General features: G+C 40.3%; 1 long non-coding RNA gene across 1 annotated transcript in view; it reads right to left on the minus strand.

Moving 5' to 3' along the window:
* The window catches only part of LOC135318586 (uncharacterized), an 85,939-nt gene that overhangs the window by 68,844 nt on the left and 747 nt on the right, over positions 1-16,348 (minus strand). The gene's annotated exons all lie outside the window — the stretch shown is intronic.

The following is a 16,348-nucleotide window of genomic DNA, read 5'->3' on the forward strand; positions in this document are numbered from 1 at the left end:
TATTAGGCTAGGGACCAATGGGAGTGGTGAACGACTTTGAGTTTACTGAGTCTGAGATATCTATGGGATGTCCACGTGGAGATGTCCAGTGAGGGAATAGAAAAATGAGCCCATCAATATCAAAAAACAAACAACCCAATCAAAAATGGGCAGAAAATCTAAACAGACATTTCTCCAAAAAAGACATACAAATGGCCAACAGGCACATGAAAAGATGTTCAACATCACTAGCTTTCGAGAAATCAAATCAAAACTACAATGAGGTTGTCACCTCACACCAGTTAGAATGGCCATCATTACAAAGTCTGCCAATAATAAACGCTGGAGAGGGTGTGGAATAAAAGGAACCCTACTACACTATGTTGGAGGGAATGTAATTTGGTGCAGCCACTATGGAGAACAGTATGGAGATTCCTTGAAAATAAAGTTACTATGTGATTCAGCAATCCCACTCCTGGGCATATATCTACAGAAAGCTCTAATTTGAAAAGATACATGCACCTCAATGTTCAAAGCAGCACTATTTACAATAGCCAAGACATGGAAGTAACCTAAATGTCCATGGACAGGTCAATGGATAAAGAAGATGTGGTGTACACACACACACACACACACACACAGGAATATTGCTCAGCCATAAAAGAGAATGAAATAATGCCATTTGCAGCAACATGGATGGACCTAGAGATTATCATACTAAGTGAAGAAAGTCAGACAAAGAAAGACAAATATCCTATGATATCGCTTACATGTGGAATCTAAAAAAAAAATGGTACAAATGAACTTATTTACAAAACAGAAAGAGACTCACAGACATAGAAAGCAAACTTATGGTTAGAGAAATGGGAGGGGAGGGATAAATAAGGAGTTTGAGATTAACAGATACAAACTACTATATATACAATAGATAAACAAGGTCCTACTGTACAGCACAGGGAACTATATTAAACATCTTGTAATAACCAATAATGGAAAAGAATCTGAAAAAGAATAGATTATATATATGTATAACTGAATTACTCTGCTGTACATCTGAAACTAATACAACATTGTAAAGCAACTCTACTTCAATTTTAAAAATTAAATTAAAAAAAGAAAGAAAATGAGCTTAGCAAAGATTTGAGCTTGGAGAACTTGGAGAGCAAAGCGCCTCCAGCAAACGCAGGCGGGCTCCAAGCACAGCGAGGGCACGTGCGTGATTACCAGAAGCCCTGCGTCCCTTGGCGTCTCCTAAAGAGACATCACAGAGCCAAGGACCCAACAACGAAGGACGGAGCCCTGCAGAACCCTGATGTCGCAGGATCAAGAGCAAGAAGAGTCCATGAAGGGGACTAAGAAGCAACCCAAGATGTACAAAGAAAAACTGGAGAGAGAAACCAACAGAAGAGAGAAGTGGTCAACAGAATCAAATGCCAAGAAACGTCGATTAAGTTATGACCTGAAAAGCATCTGTTAGATATGAAAAATGAAGCCATTGAAAGGACAGAAATATTTGCAGGCTGCAAGTTATTTTATAACTTATACATATAGGTATTTTTTATCAGGAGGTACAGTATCTGCAACTGGGCTTTAAGCATATGTTTAACATTTCTTTAACCAAGGGTTTCAGATTTTTTCACCAAGTTATGGAAATGACCAAGCTGCACATAGTACAGTATCTTGTTTTAACTTTTGCCCTTGAATAAATGTTGTTGTGTAAAGTATTCATGAGGCTCATCACTGTCCCAGATAACCAAGCCTTTATCTCTGTGTCACATCCAAGCCAGCTCACACAAGTCCGCTCTTCTGCAGGCTGGGTCGGCCTGATGCCTCAGCCAGCCGTGTGGTTAACCAGACCGTCTGCACCATCCTGACTAGGTGATGGGTCACCATGGTGATGATTACCACAAGAATGTGATAACTGTGTCTCTCGGCTCCAGAGAGAAAAAGGGGAGGAAAAATGAGTGCGCTTTCTTCACTGCTGCGAAGTAGCAATTCTCATCTTGAATAATGTCTGAATTTAACACAGGCAGAAAGAGAGCTACTCCAATGCCATTCTCTTTGGAGACTCTCCCTCTTTCTTTTAAGACCCTTTGTTCTCAGCATCAGCTTCAAGTTCAGGGCTAAAGAAAAATTAAGCAGAACAAACTTCTCTCTACCCCTAGAAGTGAGGTATTCCACAGTCATTCATGGCTCAGCCTGAAATGCTGCTGATTTGTTACTGTGGTTGTAATTTTTCGAAATTTCTTCAAACTCTGGCAGATCAGCAAGTTCAAAGAGGTCCCAAACAAAAAAGGAAAAAGAGAGAGAGGAAGAAAGGAAAGAAGGAAAGAAAGGAAGGGAGGGAGGGAAGGAGGGAGGAAAAGAAGGAAGGAAAAAGAGCTTCTATGGAGAAACCACTGCTCAACATACATGACATTTCTGAATGCTGAATTTTAATTACTCCTGCTGAATACACAGATGTGACTAAAAGAATCAATAAGCTTAATCCCAACATTTATGTCAGCAGCAGCATGTACAGAAACCCGGGGGGCATCCATTATAAGCATAAGGGTGACTTGGCCACAGCGTCCTCACACTCTCTCATCCCTATTCAGGTCAGCAGCAAATCAAATCTCAGGGCGAATCTCAGAGATGCCCATCGTGCCTCATCCTACAAAATGATGGTTAAAGGACAAGTGCGTAAGTCGACTGTATATTGTTTTCATAGCTTGTAAATTTAACCAAACATTATATGTCTAAACAAAAAATAAATTTAAAATAGACAAACACATAAAGTTGAGATAAACGCTATTACTAAGACATATATCAGATTCATCTCTGGGTGACTCATGAAGAGGCCGTGATTTCTAAGTGCTCTGTCACTTGAACAAGTTTGAGGACACTGGCCCCAGCAATCCCAGTGTCTACTATACTAAAGTTTAGTATTCTCTTCAAGGCATCAACTTTACCCTCACTGTCCTCCTCCCGCTCCCAGAACCTGCTTCCTGGACCGGAGGCCTCCAACATCCTCCCTCTTCCTCAATTACAACTTTCCTTCTGCCCCAGAGGTAGCAAGTACGCAAGAGATGGAGAGAGAGAGAGACAATGTTGGGCGTTTTGTGCCCAAAGCAAAGCTTGAAAGTCAGCTAGGAGCAGAGCCAGTTGGAAGGAGGAGGTGGGCCATGAATGAGATCAGAAGGTCCGGGGCGAAAAGCACCTGAGGACCCAGGGGACGAGGAGAACCTAAGACTCCCTCCGGGGACCCCCGCAGGGATGGGGGAGGGCCCTCTGGCTGTCTGACCCAATGTTATCTAAATTCCTGTAGACTGGAGGACCAGCGACAGGGGTTATCTTTGCTGACTTCTTCCTGTCTCCCTTGTGGACCATAAGCATCACAATGGAGAGGTTGGCCCCTTTTCGACCTCTGATTCCCCATTGGCTGATGCAGTGTTAGACCTTAAAAAGAGGGTTTTCGGAGGATGACCAGATATTCCTTACCAGCTCAAGGAGCCAACCTCCTAGAGGCGTGTTTTTCAAAAAAGCCCTCAAAAGTGATGTTTCAAAGGGAGGGATTTCAGCAGAGCACAAAGATATATTTTGGAGACAGAGTCTCTTCCCAGTGTCCCACAAATCACAGCACAGGGAATGATCTGTCTTGCTACACCTGAGACCCAGCCATAGCTGACATGCCTGGAGGAATCCTACTTGAGGATGAGAACAAAGCGTGAGAGATTCTGGCAGTGGAGGAAGTAAGTTTTCCTAAAAAACAGCACACCCACAAAGACGAATGATCCTCCTCTCGACCAGGCTGCCCTATTGCCTTTTAATTGACCAAATCCAAAGACCCAAAGGATTTCAAATAATCCTTATATCAAACATGATTGTCATGCACTGTTTACTTTTCTGCATTTAACCTTGAACAGCTACAAGTAAAATGAAGGTCATTTGGGAGGCTGAAAAATGTAGGTCGGGTTTAAGTTCGTGGAAGGAGTACTCCACCGACACTGACTTCCTTCCCTTGAGGTTACTGTAAGAAGTTGCCTGTTTCAGGTCCCAGAATGCTCTTCATGTGTCTCCCACACAGGGCTCTCAGCAGTCAAACTGAAACAGCATCCCTCTGTGTCCTTTCAGACCCACCTCAGGGGTGAGTCAGAGGCATTTCCCAGCCTGCACCTCCTGCTCTCACCAAAGACGTGACTCCATGGAGCCGGCCACCGGATAAAGCAAACTGTCCAGAACAGACTGAAAAGGGATCTCAGCACATGAACCTCAGTTACTGCCCGCAGCAGTGACAGTGGCCAGGCTGGAAAAGGATAGATCGTAACCGATAATTTCTAGAGTGAATTCCTCCAGCCTGGAGATCAGTGCTTATTTAGGCTAATCAGACATCCAAGTGGATAAGGAGTAACCCATGCAAGAAAGATGTCAAAGAAAAGGAAAATTCTGTTAGTTTCCTATTACTGCTATAACCAATTACTACAAGGCTTAAAACAGCGCACATTTATTCTCCTAGAAGTCCACTGAGCCAAAAACCAAGGTGTCAGCAGGGCTGCTCTCCCTTCAGAGGTTCTTGGGGAGAACCGTTTCTTTGCCATCTCCAGCTTCAAGAGCTGCATTCCTTGACCAGAGGCCACTTCCTTCATCTTCAAAGCACATCAATCACTCCAACCTCTGCTATCGGTCACCCCGTAACATCATCTTCGGTCATCAAATCTCCCTCTGATAAGGACATTGGTGATTACATTCAGAATCTACCATCATAGCCCAGGATAATCTCCCCATCTCCATAGCCTTCATTTAATCACATCTGCAAAATCCCTTTTGCCATTTAAGGTAACAGTCACCCGTTCCAGGCATTAGAGTGTGGATATCTTTGGGGACCATTATTCAGCCTATTATTCCACGCAAGAAAGATTTTCAAAGAAGAAACAATCAGATACAGCCTACAGCCCGCTAACACAACTGAACATAATATTCTCTTGACTATTTAGGAAACAATAGCTAAGAGCTTTCTCATTATGAACATCAATTCATCACCCTATTCTAGGGGCCCTGAAATGCTTGTTAATATAGAGTTCTGGCAAGTAAATAAAACAAGAGACTCAGCTGTATTTGACTTCAGAATAAATTATGAGGTATGAAATCATTTTCATTCAGTAAGAGTGCCCTAAAATCTTTGAAACCTTTGAAAATGCATTTTCCAAGAGGCAAGCAAATTTTCTGCTTTGCACTAGATGTATCTTGAAACCTCCTATTTTTTTTTTCTGAGAAATGCAAACAGTCAGGCCATTTAATTATGCAAATATAAAGCAAGTTAGGAAGCTCTAGTTCCTGGGGATTAAATTGCTCTTTGTAAAAGGTGATTTTAAAGGTCATTTATACTGTAGGCAGGATTGCATCTCTGCAGACTATGTCCTTTGTACAAAAATGTCTTTCTAACTATCGGTATAGTGTATTGTTGTGCTCTGTTGCTTTTGAATATACAGGTATGTTTTAATTAGCAGTTGTTGAGACAGCCAAAAATGCTGCAAAAAAGCAGAAAGGCACAATTTTTAACTCCTACTGGAGGACAGAACAAAAAATAGAATTGAACTAGGCATAGCTCAGGTCATCTAGATTCAAAAATTTCAGGCTGAATGAACTTTTAGAAAATGTAACAAGGCTGGGCTATTGCAGCCCAAAATAATTCTCTGACATGATTACTATGGCCATGTGATAAATTATCCCCAAATTTCCTGGTGAAAAGCTACCATTTTAAGACCAAAGCTAACATCATACTCCATGGTGAAAGGCTGAAAGCTTTTCTTCTAAGATCAGGAACAAGATAAGGGTGTCCCCTCTTTCCACTCCCATTCAACATAGTACTGGGAGTCCTAGCCAGAGCAATCAGGTAAGAAAAAGAAATAAAAGATGTTCAAGTTGGAAAGGAAGAAGTAAAATTGTCTTTGTTTTCAGATGACATAATTTTATATATAGAAAGTCCTAAAGATTCACCAAAAACTATTTGATCTAATCAGAAACCATTAGAGTTGCAAGATACAAAATCAATATGCAGAAATCACTAGCATTTTTATAATAAAATGGCTTATCTGAAAAAGAAATAAAGAAGATAATCTCATTTATAGTAGCATTAAAAACAATAAAATACTTAGCAGTAAATTTAACCAAAAGGGTGTCAGATCTATACACTGAAAAGACAATGATGAAAGAAACTGAAGAAAATGCAAATAAACAGAATGATAGTCCATGTTCACGGATTAGAAGAATTAATATTAGTAAAGTGTCCATACTATCCAAATCCATCTATAGATTCAACGCCATTCTTATCAAGATTCCAAAAGATTTTTTTACAGAAATAGAAAAAAGAATCCTAAAATTCATTTGGAACTACAAAAGATACCAAATAGCCAAAGAAATACTGAGGAAAAAGAACAAAACTGGAGGCATCACACTTCCTGATTTCAAACTGTATTACAAAGCCATGGTAATCAAAACAGTATGGTCCTGGCATAAAAATAGGCACATAGACCAATGAAATAGAATCAAGAGCCCCCAGTAAACTCATGCACATATGATTAACTAACTGACAAGGGAGCTAAGAACACTAAATGGAGAAGAGACAGTCTCTTCAATAAACGGTGCTGGGAAAATTGGATATTCACATTCAAAAGAATGAAACTAGACTCCTATCTGATACCACTCACAAAAATTAACTCAAAACAGACTAAAGACTTATTACCGCATTACATTTAGAAAGAAAAGAAAAGAAAAGAAAAGAAAAGAAAAGAAAAGAAAAGAAAAGAAAAGAGAGAAAGTAAGAAAGTAAGAAAGAAAGAAAGAAAGAAAGAAAGAAAGAAAGAAAGAAAGAAAGAAAGAAAGAAAGAAAGAAAGAAAGAAAGAAAGAAAGAAAGAAAGAAAAGAAAGCCATAAATGTAAGACCTGAAGCCATTAAATTCCTAGAAGAAAACATGGGGGAAAAATCCTTGACATTGACCTTGGTGCTGATTTTTTGGATATGAAACTAAAGCATAGCAACTAAAGCAAAAATAAACAAATGAGACTATATCAAACTTAACAGCTTCTTCACAGTAAAAGGAACAATCAACAAAATAAAAAAGTAACTACGGAATGGGAGAAAACGTTTCCAAACCACATGTGTGATAGGGGTTAATAGCCACAACATATAAGAAACTTATACAACTCAATGACAATAGCAAAAAAAAAAATCCAATTTAAAAATGGGTAAAGAACCTTATTTTGGGTTCCTGTACCCCAACTGCACCACCTGAAGGTGGGAGTTTCCCCCCACGTGTCTAATAAGTAACTCTCAAACACCATCTGGGCATCCTACAATTCAAGTCAATTCTGACACTGTCTACCCTGAGAGAGCATCAGATTCCACAGGTTAAGGGTTCAGTCCCACAAGACTCTCCCCACCCTACCCCTACTTCAGGTGACAGTCACAAGCCCAGGTTGTCACTTGTGATAATGACTGACTAGCTACAGATTGGAGGTTCCCACAGATCCCTTCTAGGGTTTGATTTATTTCCTAGAGTGGTTCATAGAACTCAGAGAAACATTTTACTTATTAGATGATCAGTTTATTATAAAAGAATGTAACTCAGAAACAGCCAAATGGAAGAGATGCAGAGGGCAAGGTCTGGGGAAAAGGATGCAGAGCTTCCATGCCCTCTCCAGGCTCATGTGTTCCCCGAATTTTCACATGTCCACCAGCCCAGAAGCTCTCTGGACCCAGTCCTCTTGGGTTTTTATGGAGGCTTCATGACATACAATTGATTCAAGTTCCAGCTCCTCTCCCCTCCCCAGAGGTCGGGGGATGGGACAAAAAGTTCCAACCCCCTAATCACTTGGTTTTTTCCTCCTGGCAACCAGCCACCATCCTTAGGTGGGGGTCCAAAAGTCACCTCATTAACATAACAAAAGACACCTTTATAGCACTCACCACTTAGGAAATTCCAAGGGTTTTAGGAGCTCTGTGCCAGGAAGGGGAACAAAGACCAAATATATATTCCTTATTATAAATTACAATACCCTAGACCTGAATAGACATTTTTCCAAAAAAGACATACTGATGGCCAAAGAGTACACGAAAAGGTGCTCAACATCACTAATCATCTGAGAAATGCAAATGAAAACCACAATGAGAGATCACCTCCTGCCTGTTAGAATGGCTATAATCAAAAAGACAAGAGATAAGTGCTGGCAAGTATGTGGAGAAAAGGGGATCCTTGTGCACTATTGGTGGGAAACTGCATTGGTACAGTCACTATGGAAAACAGTAAGGAGGCTTCTGAAAATATTAAAGCTAGAACCACCATACGATCCAGCAATTCCACCTCTGGGCACATATCTGAAGGAAATGAAATCACTATCTACAAGAGATATCTGTAGCCTCATGTGCTTTACAGCATTATTTACAAGCAGCCAAGACGTGGAAACAACCTAATTGTTCATTGACAGATGAACAGATGCATAAAATAGGCACAGGCACACACACACACACACACACACACACACACACACACACACACACACACACACACACACACACACACACACACAGAGGAATATTATTCGGTCATAAAAAAGAAAGAAATCCTGCGATTTCCTACAGCATGAATAAAACTTGAGGACATGATACTGATTAAAATAGGTCAGACAGATAAAAGATAAATACTATATGATCTTACTTACACGTGGAATCTTTAAAAAAAAAAAAAGAACCAAACTCATAGAAACAGAGAACAGACTGGTGGTTGCCAGAGGCGAGGTATGGAGGGTATTGGAAATGGATGAAGGGGGTCAAAAGGTACAAACTTCCCGTTATACAGATAAGTAAGTTCTGAGGATCTAATGTAGAGCATGGTGACTATAGTTAATGATACTGTACTATATATTTGAAAGCTGCTAGCAAAGTAGATCTTAAAAGTTCTCATCACTAGGAAAAAAATTGTAACTACATGAAATGACAAATGTTAGCTAAGCTTACTGTGGTGATCATGTCACAACATACACATATATCAAATCATTGTGTTGTACATCTTAAACTTATACAGTGTTATGTCAATTGTATCTAAAAAAAACTGGAAAAAAATTAAAACAGCCATTTTAGCTCAATCACAAAAATTTGGGAAAGGCTCAGCTGGGCAGTTCTCTCTAGAAATTTCACAAGCAGACTGGATTCCTGGGCATACAACCCAGGTCGTCATACAGGGACCTTGGCTTAAAAAGGTCCCATGCTTGGTTTAACTCTCTGACTGACATTCTTAATTTTTTAACAAGGAGTTGTGCACTGTCCTTTGTTACTGGGCCCCAAGAACCATGTAGCTGGTCCCCCTCATGAGTTGTTTTCAAATACTGACGGGAGTTACAGTCAGTTAAGATTCAGCTGGACAGATGGTTCCCTCACACGGCCACCAGCTGGCAGCACCTGGGACTGCCAATCAGAGCATCGATCGACACGTGGGCTTCCCAGCACGGCATCCTCAGGTTAGCCAGGCTTCTTGAATGGGCATCCCCTGAGAGTTGGGGGAAGCTGCGTGACCTAGCCTCGGAAATCACAGAGCCTGACAAGTGGCCAGGCCTCTACCCAAGGGGTGGCTTGGTGGGCCAAGGATGGGTTGTCAAAAAGCAGACAGCTGACCAAGGGCTTGAGCAGCCTCGGGAAAAACTGAAAGGAAATGAGGATGTTGCTCAGAGTTTCCCAGAATCCTGTGGGGAAGAGGACCTGAGAAAGAACCAGACTTCCTACCCACAAGCAAGACAGGGTCATCATGGAATCCAAGGTATTTATGGAAGCTGGGAAAGTCAAGAATCTATGGGTTACATTTCCAATAAGCTTTCCGTAAGCTTAAGATCCAATTGTATGATTAAACAAATGGTGAAGTTAAGGTGCCCTCTCTGACCACACACGGAATAATCCTCAGAGAAGATTCCATGGTCCAGTGATTCCAGTACAGGCCAGGGGTTCCTGGTGGATCTCCTGCAGGGGCAATGGAGCTGAGTGATCAACAGCAGGAGTCTACCACCAGATGACACTTGTGGTCTCCAGGAAGGTACAAACTCAGTCTGTGCCTCAGTGTTCTCACCTATACAATGAAACACTAATTAATAGTTCCTAATCGTAGAGTAATTGTGACAGTAAGTGTATGAATTCACATAAGTTAGGAGAGTGTCTGTTCTACTGTAACCATTCAACAAGTGTTAGCTTTCATTAAAAGGGGTTTCAGTAGTAAAGGGAATAGTAGGGAACCCCTTGGTATTCACCTTCTTTACAGTAGGAGTAATAAAATCATTTCACATTTTTTTTACTTTTTTATTTTTTTGACTTATTTTTACTGAATGAAAGATTCTTTAAATTCTATAATGCTTTACAATTTTCAAAAGTTTCACACACGTGATTTCATATAATCCCATAATAACCCTTTTAGCCCCCATCCCTAGATTGCCCCTCACCCCTACCCTCTCCCCACTGGAGAGGGTAACCCCTGGTTGGTTCTCTGTGTCTGTGAGTCTGCTTCTTTTTTGCTATATTCACTAGTTTGTTTTATTTCTTAGATTCCATGTATTAGTGATATTATCCAGTATTTGTCTTTCTGTCTGACTTACTTCACTGAGCATAATGCCCTCCAAGTCCAACCATGTGCAAGTGGGAAATTTTCATTTTTTTTTCGCTGAGTAATATTCCATTGTGTATATATACCACATCTTTTTTATCCATTCATCTGTTGATGGATACTTAAGTTGCTTCTATACCTTGGCAATTGTAAATAATGCTGCTATGAACACTGGGGTGCATGTATCTTTTCAAATTAGTGGGGTTTTTTTCAGATATATGCCCAGGAGCGGAATTGCTGGATTATATGGTAGTTCTATTTTTAGTTTTTTGAGAAACCTCCATACTGTTTTCCACAGTGGCTGCACACAGTAAAATTCATTCTCATATGACAAGAATTTCAGTTCATTTAAATTCTCAAACCCAAATCATAGTACTTAGTGGATTTTACAAAGCTAAGCAACATAGAAAAAAGAAAAGATTTGTTTTCTTTTATACTTAATTCTCTGTGTGTTTTCAAATACAGTAACCAGAAGTTTGGCATCCCACATTCAGACACAGTCAAAGGCAAGTGGCTTTCTTAATGGATTTCACTTGAGGTTTGAGGTGACCACAGAAGGCAATCAGGCATTTGACAAGTGGTCTGTGGGAAATCTGGGTCTTTTTTTCTCTTAGATGTTGAAAAGCCTAGGATTGTGAAATCAGCAGATGCCTAAGACCCCGGGAAACTCCTGCCTGATGGATGAGTATTTTCAGAATTTTCCTTGAGTAGCGTGTCCCTTCTGAGGAAGCCAGTCACACTCAGACTCCACTGCAGCACTCTGAACACGCAGCCTGTCCAGAGCTGTGCCTCCCAGATCAAAAATCACGAGAATGTGGTTGTGGGAAATGGTTACATAGGTTCTGGTGTTGTCACCACTACAAACGAGGTCTGGTCCTTGCCTTCAGGCCATGCAAAGGGCTGTGGTGTGTTGCGTACAGACAGCACAGGAGGAAACCACAGAGGTAAGCCAGCGCAGTAGGAAGTCTCCACGTTTTGTGACAGCCACAACCCAGAACAAACACATCCATCTTTCTCTGATGCATTGATCGACTTGACTTTGAAATGAGAATTAAAAGCCGGGAGCATTTATTTCTAGGCCCTGCTACAAGTGGTGTAAGTAAGACAAGGAACAGCTCGTTAGAACCTGGACCTGCTCTCAGGCTTTACATTTATTATTTCATTTAATCCACACCACTATCCTATGAGACAAGTGTTATTATTAGCATCTTCGTTTCATAGTTGAGGAAACTGAGGCTCAGAGAAACTAAGTAACTCACCCAACATAGGCTAAAGATACAAAAATACACACAGAGAGGGCTTGAACATCAAACTGTACCTATATAAAGACATACAGTTGTCTGTCTATATTGTATATTTCACATTAAAAAAGTAACTAAAACAGGTATAAGCGTTATCTAACTTTTCTAAGTGAAAATAGCTTAAGGTTCACAAATAAAGAAATAACTAAGTAAATTCTGGTCCATCAGTTTGAAAGAACAGTATGTCACCACTAAAAATCATTCTGAACACTCTATGGAAACAGAAAATGTATAAAACATAATTTTAGGTTAAAAATTACGAAATAGAGATTGCACATATGTTGGAGTTGCAGCCTTATAGAAAGCATATCTCTGTGAGACAAATTAGCAGAAGAGAAAGCAAAATATTAATCTAAAAAATAATAATACAAATGAAGTTATTTACAAAGCAGAAACAGACTCACAGACATAGAAAACAAACTTATGGTTGCTGGGGGGAAAGGGTGGGGAGGGACAAATTAGGAGTTTGGGATTAAGAGCTACACATTGCTGTATGTCAAATAAATAAACAACAAGGTCCTACTGTGCAGCACAAGGAACTATATTAAATATATTGTAATAACCTATAATGGAAAAGAATCTGAAAAAGAATATACACATGCACACACACACACACATATAAATATAACTGAATCACTTTGCTGTACACCTGAAACTAACACAGTTTTATAAATCAGGGCAGGGAATAGCTCAGTGGTAGAGTGTGTGCTTAACATGCACAAGATTCCGGGTTCAATCCCCAGTACCTCCATTAAAAAAAATAAAAAATAAAAACTTTGTAAATCAACTATACATCAAGAAAAAAAGTGATATGCTATTGTTTGGGGACAATGGATGGCTTTTCCCTTTCTTACTAACACACCAGACAATACATGCCAGGTTCACTCTAAGCACCTTGTATATATTATCTTATTCTAGCCTCTCAACCATCCTGTGAAGTTGGTACTGTGATTATCCCCATTTTACAATTGAGAAAAGGGAAATAGAGAGGTTAGGCAACTTGCCCAAGATCATCAGTAATCTGTGCGGCCAGTAAGCACCAGGGCTGGCATTTTAACCTGGCATCTGACTCAAACACCCACAGGCTTAGTCATTATGCTGTGGGCTCTGATATCACTATGATGTTTGTACAATTTAAGAAGTGAATATTTTGCAGCCAAGAACATCTTCATGCTCAAATCGGGGTCATTCTTTTTTTTTTTTAATCTTAGTTTTGAAATATTTTCTCTTCACTACTGAGCAAAATTATCAAAATCAGCACCCAGTAAGTAGCAGTGAGTGAGCCAAGAGTAGGTCACGATTCTTCAAGCACACACTCCACAGAGTCCCTCCTATAAAATTACAGGACCAAGGTCATGTGCCAGTAAACAGAAGGGTGTTTCTGGAAGGAAAGCAAGTAATGCTGTTTGTGGCTCAAGAGTTAATCCTGAGAACCTCCAGTGACCTATGCAAGCAACATTTTAATCAGTGTTCATTTTCAGATGGGAAAAGATTCCAATGAAGCGATACTCGGTAACTCATCCAAGTTTATGCCAATGCACTGATTAGATCAGGCATTAGGGGGTCTACCATCCATGAGACCGGAGTTTAAGCCTTGAGGCTAGTGTTCACTAGCTCTTGTGACTTGGGGCAGGTAATTAGTTCCTCAGTTTCCTCCTCTGTAAAACAAGGATAATAATCTTCCCCCACTCACACCACTGTTGTGAGGACTAAGATGCATGTAAAACAGCACAGCGCCTGACACACGCAGCCAAACTCAGTATGCACGAGCTGCAGTTACTGCTACTGTTTTTGTTTTTTTTAACAACCCTCAGTGGAATTGTTACTGGGTTTAGCTTCCCGGGTCACAGTAATACTCCACAAGGCAAACGTAAGTTTTCGTTACAAAAACCATTAAACCCCATTGCAAATGTAGGAAGATGCAGAATTATGACTTGATTAAATACAACCTCCCTGATTATCAGGTCCACAAATAAAAGGAGCAAATGGAGGAAAATCTTCCACGCATAAGCATTTCTCCCCACTGCCCAACACCTGACCTCTCTCACAGACTGGAAGGATTCTGTTTTCCTGGGAACTCTTTAAGGAAGAAGGATTTTCTCTGTGTGTGTGTGGTCTGTTATGACATTTGGAGATGCCAAGCAAGGCTTAGAGCTCATCAGCTTCAGAAGTTAACTTTTTTTCCAATAATTCTTTCCTTGGCACCTAACAGGGTGCCAAAAACAGACCTCTCAGTGTTTAAGAAAATGTGTGTTCTTTTGCACCCTGAGGGAAATTAGGCTGAACAGGTACCACCTCTGTGACTTACTGAACCAAAATACTTTTCTTCCCATTTGTTTCAGAGGAATAGGCAACAATGAATATTTGGGCCCAGGGGGATCTTTTTATTAAATGTATAGCTTCCTCCATAGAAAGAGGTCAGATTTGTAGTTACCAGAGGCAGAGGTGGGAAGAACGGAATTGGATGAAGGTAGTCAGAAGGTACTACAAACTTCTAGCGATAAGATAAATAAGTTCTAGGGATGTAATGTTCAATTTGGTTAATATCATTAACACTGCTATATGTTGTATGTGAAAGTTATGAAGACAGTAAAACCCTAAGAGTTTTTATCACACACAAAAAATTATTTTTCTATTTCTTTAACTTTGTATCTCTATGATGGATGTTAACTAAACGTATCGTGATAATCATTTCATGAAATATGCAAATTCAGTTATTATGGAGTACACCTTAAACTTACCCAGTGCTGTATGTCAGTTGTAGCTCAATTAAACTGGAAAAAAATCTAGTTTCCTCTACTCTTTTCAACTTGAGGTGATTTAAAGAAATGACCTATATAATATAGAGGTCTTTTGTTTAAACTACCTTAAATTATATACATCTGTATACAGAAAGTAAATAGAGAGTGTAAATTTAACAGCTATGAGGAATATTATATAGCCCTGCTGTTTAAGTATAAAAGTTGGTTGTGAGTCAGGGTTAGGTGGAGCTCAGTGGTAGAGCACATGCTTAGCAGACATGAAGTCCTGGGTTCAATCCCCAGTACCTCTATTTTTAAGAAAAAAAAAGTTGGTTGTGAGTTTCCTGGGACCAAGTAAAATGGGGAACATAAATTCTGCATCTCTTGGGATAATGACTATCAGTAAGTAGGTGCCTACCGTTTCCTGGGTTCTCCACTGTCTTTTGCATTTTTGGTTTCTAGTACATTACACACTACTCTTCAAAAGAGATATTATAATATACAAGGAAGCTGAGTCTCAGAAGGACTAAACTGCCTAAAGTTATGCAACCAGAAAAACAGCAGAACCAGGATTCAAAGTCAAAAGCTGTGTAAATAATAGATGCATTTTTTCTACCTCTCCTATTAGAAAAAAATAAAGACAAACCAATTGCATAACCATTTTCTTCCCTGTAAATTACAAGTGAAATTTCTCCCATGCAGCATTATAAATACAGGGGAATTTTATCCAGATTTGGGAGGAGGAGGCAAGGAGAGAGAGAAAGAGAGAGAGAGAGATTGAGAATGTGTTTTTCCCCTCAGCCAAGCCTTCGTAAAGAAAGAAAAGGCTATATGCTTTCAAGTTTCCATATGGAAAGAAAAGTTCCTCTCTCCAAACACTACGCAGTGATGTATTTGAACACCTGAACCACTCAACTTGACCACTTCTACAGACAAAACAAGAGATCTCTGAGTCCCATACAGAGCTGAGGAGCTCAGGGTGTCGAGTGACTGCCAGGGAAGACAGCCCCCCTGTAAGAGTGCCACTATTCCCTTGGGACTTATGCTAGGGAATCTGGGAACAAATGGGCGCAGTGCGCCACCTTGTGAGTGGGACAGGATGTGCAATTTTCTGAAGGTCAGCCTGACCTCAGCTTAACTCAGGGAGGGGAGATATATCTTAGGGCCCCAGACTCCAGGGAGCACCAAGTGCAAAGTACTTGGAGATGTGGGATGGGATGTACTTCTGTCCCTGCTTCCAGGGCCAGACCTACGCCCCAGAAAAATGACTGAAAATGGTCCTGATTGGAAACACTATAGAACACTGCAAAACTAACATGAAAAGTCATGAACTTGGAGTCAGTGAACCTGTTTCTGTCACTAACTACCCAAGTCACCTTGAGCAAGTCACCTAATTCTTCTGGGCCTCATCTGCACATGAGAAAGGTTGACCATGAGATCTACAGGGGCCCGTCCAGCTCTAATGACATGAGTCCACCTAGGAGAAATCACATTCTCTCTGACCTTCTAACTGGCCTTCCGGTTTCCATTCCTTTTATTGGTAAATTTACCACCAAAACAAATTTTTTTTTTTACCAAAATTCTCTTATGAAATACAGCTATGTTCTGATCACATCTGTAATAGAGTGAGCAAAGCCACCCACGGGTGGGCCACCGCCTACTGTCCTTTGCCTACTGCCATAAATGATCATTCATTTACCTATTTATT

Source organism: Camelus dromedarius, chromosome 19 (assembly GCF_036321535.1).
Source record: "Camelus dromedarius isolate mCamDro1 chromosome 19, mCamDro1.pat, whole genome shotgun sequence".
Taxonomy (NCBI): Eukaryota; Metazoa; Chordata; class Mammalia; order Artiodactyla; family Camelidae; genus Camelus; species Camelus dromedarius.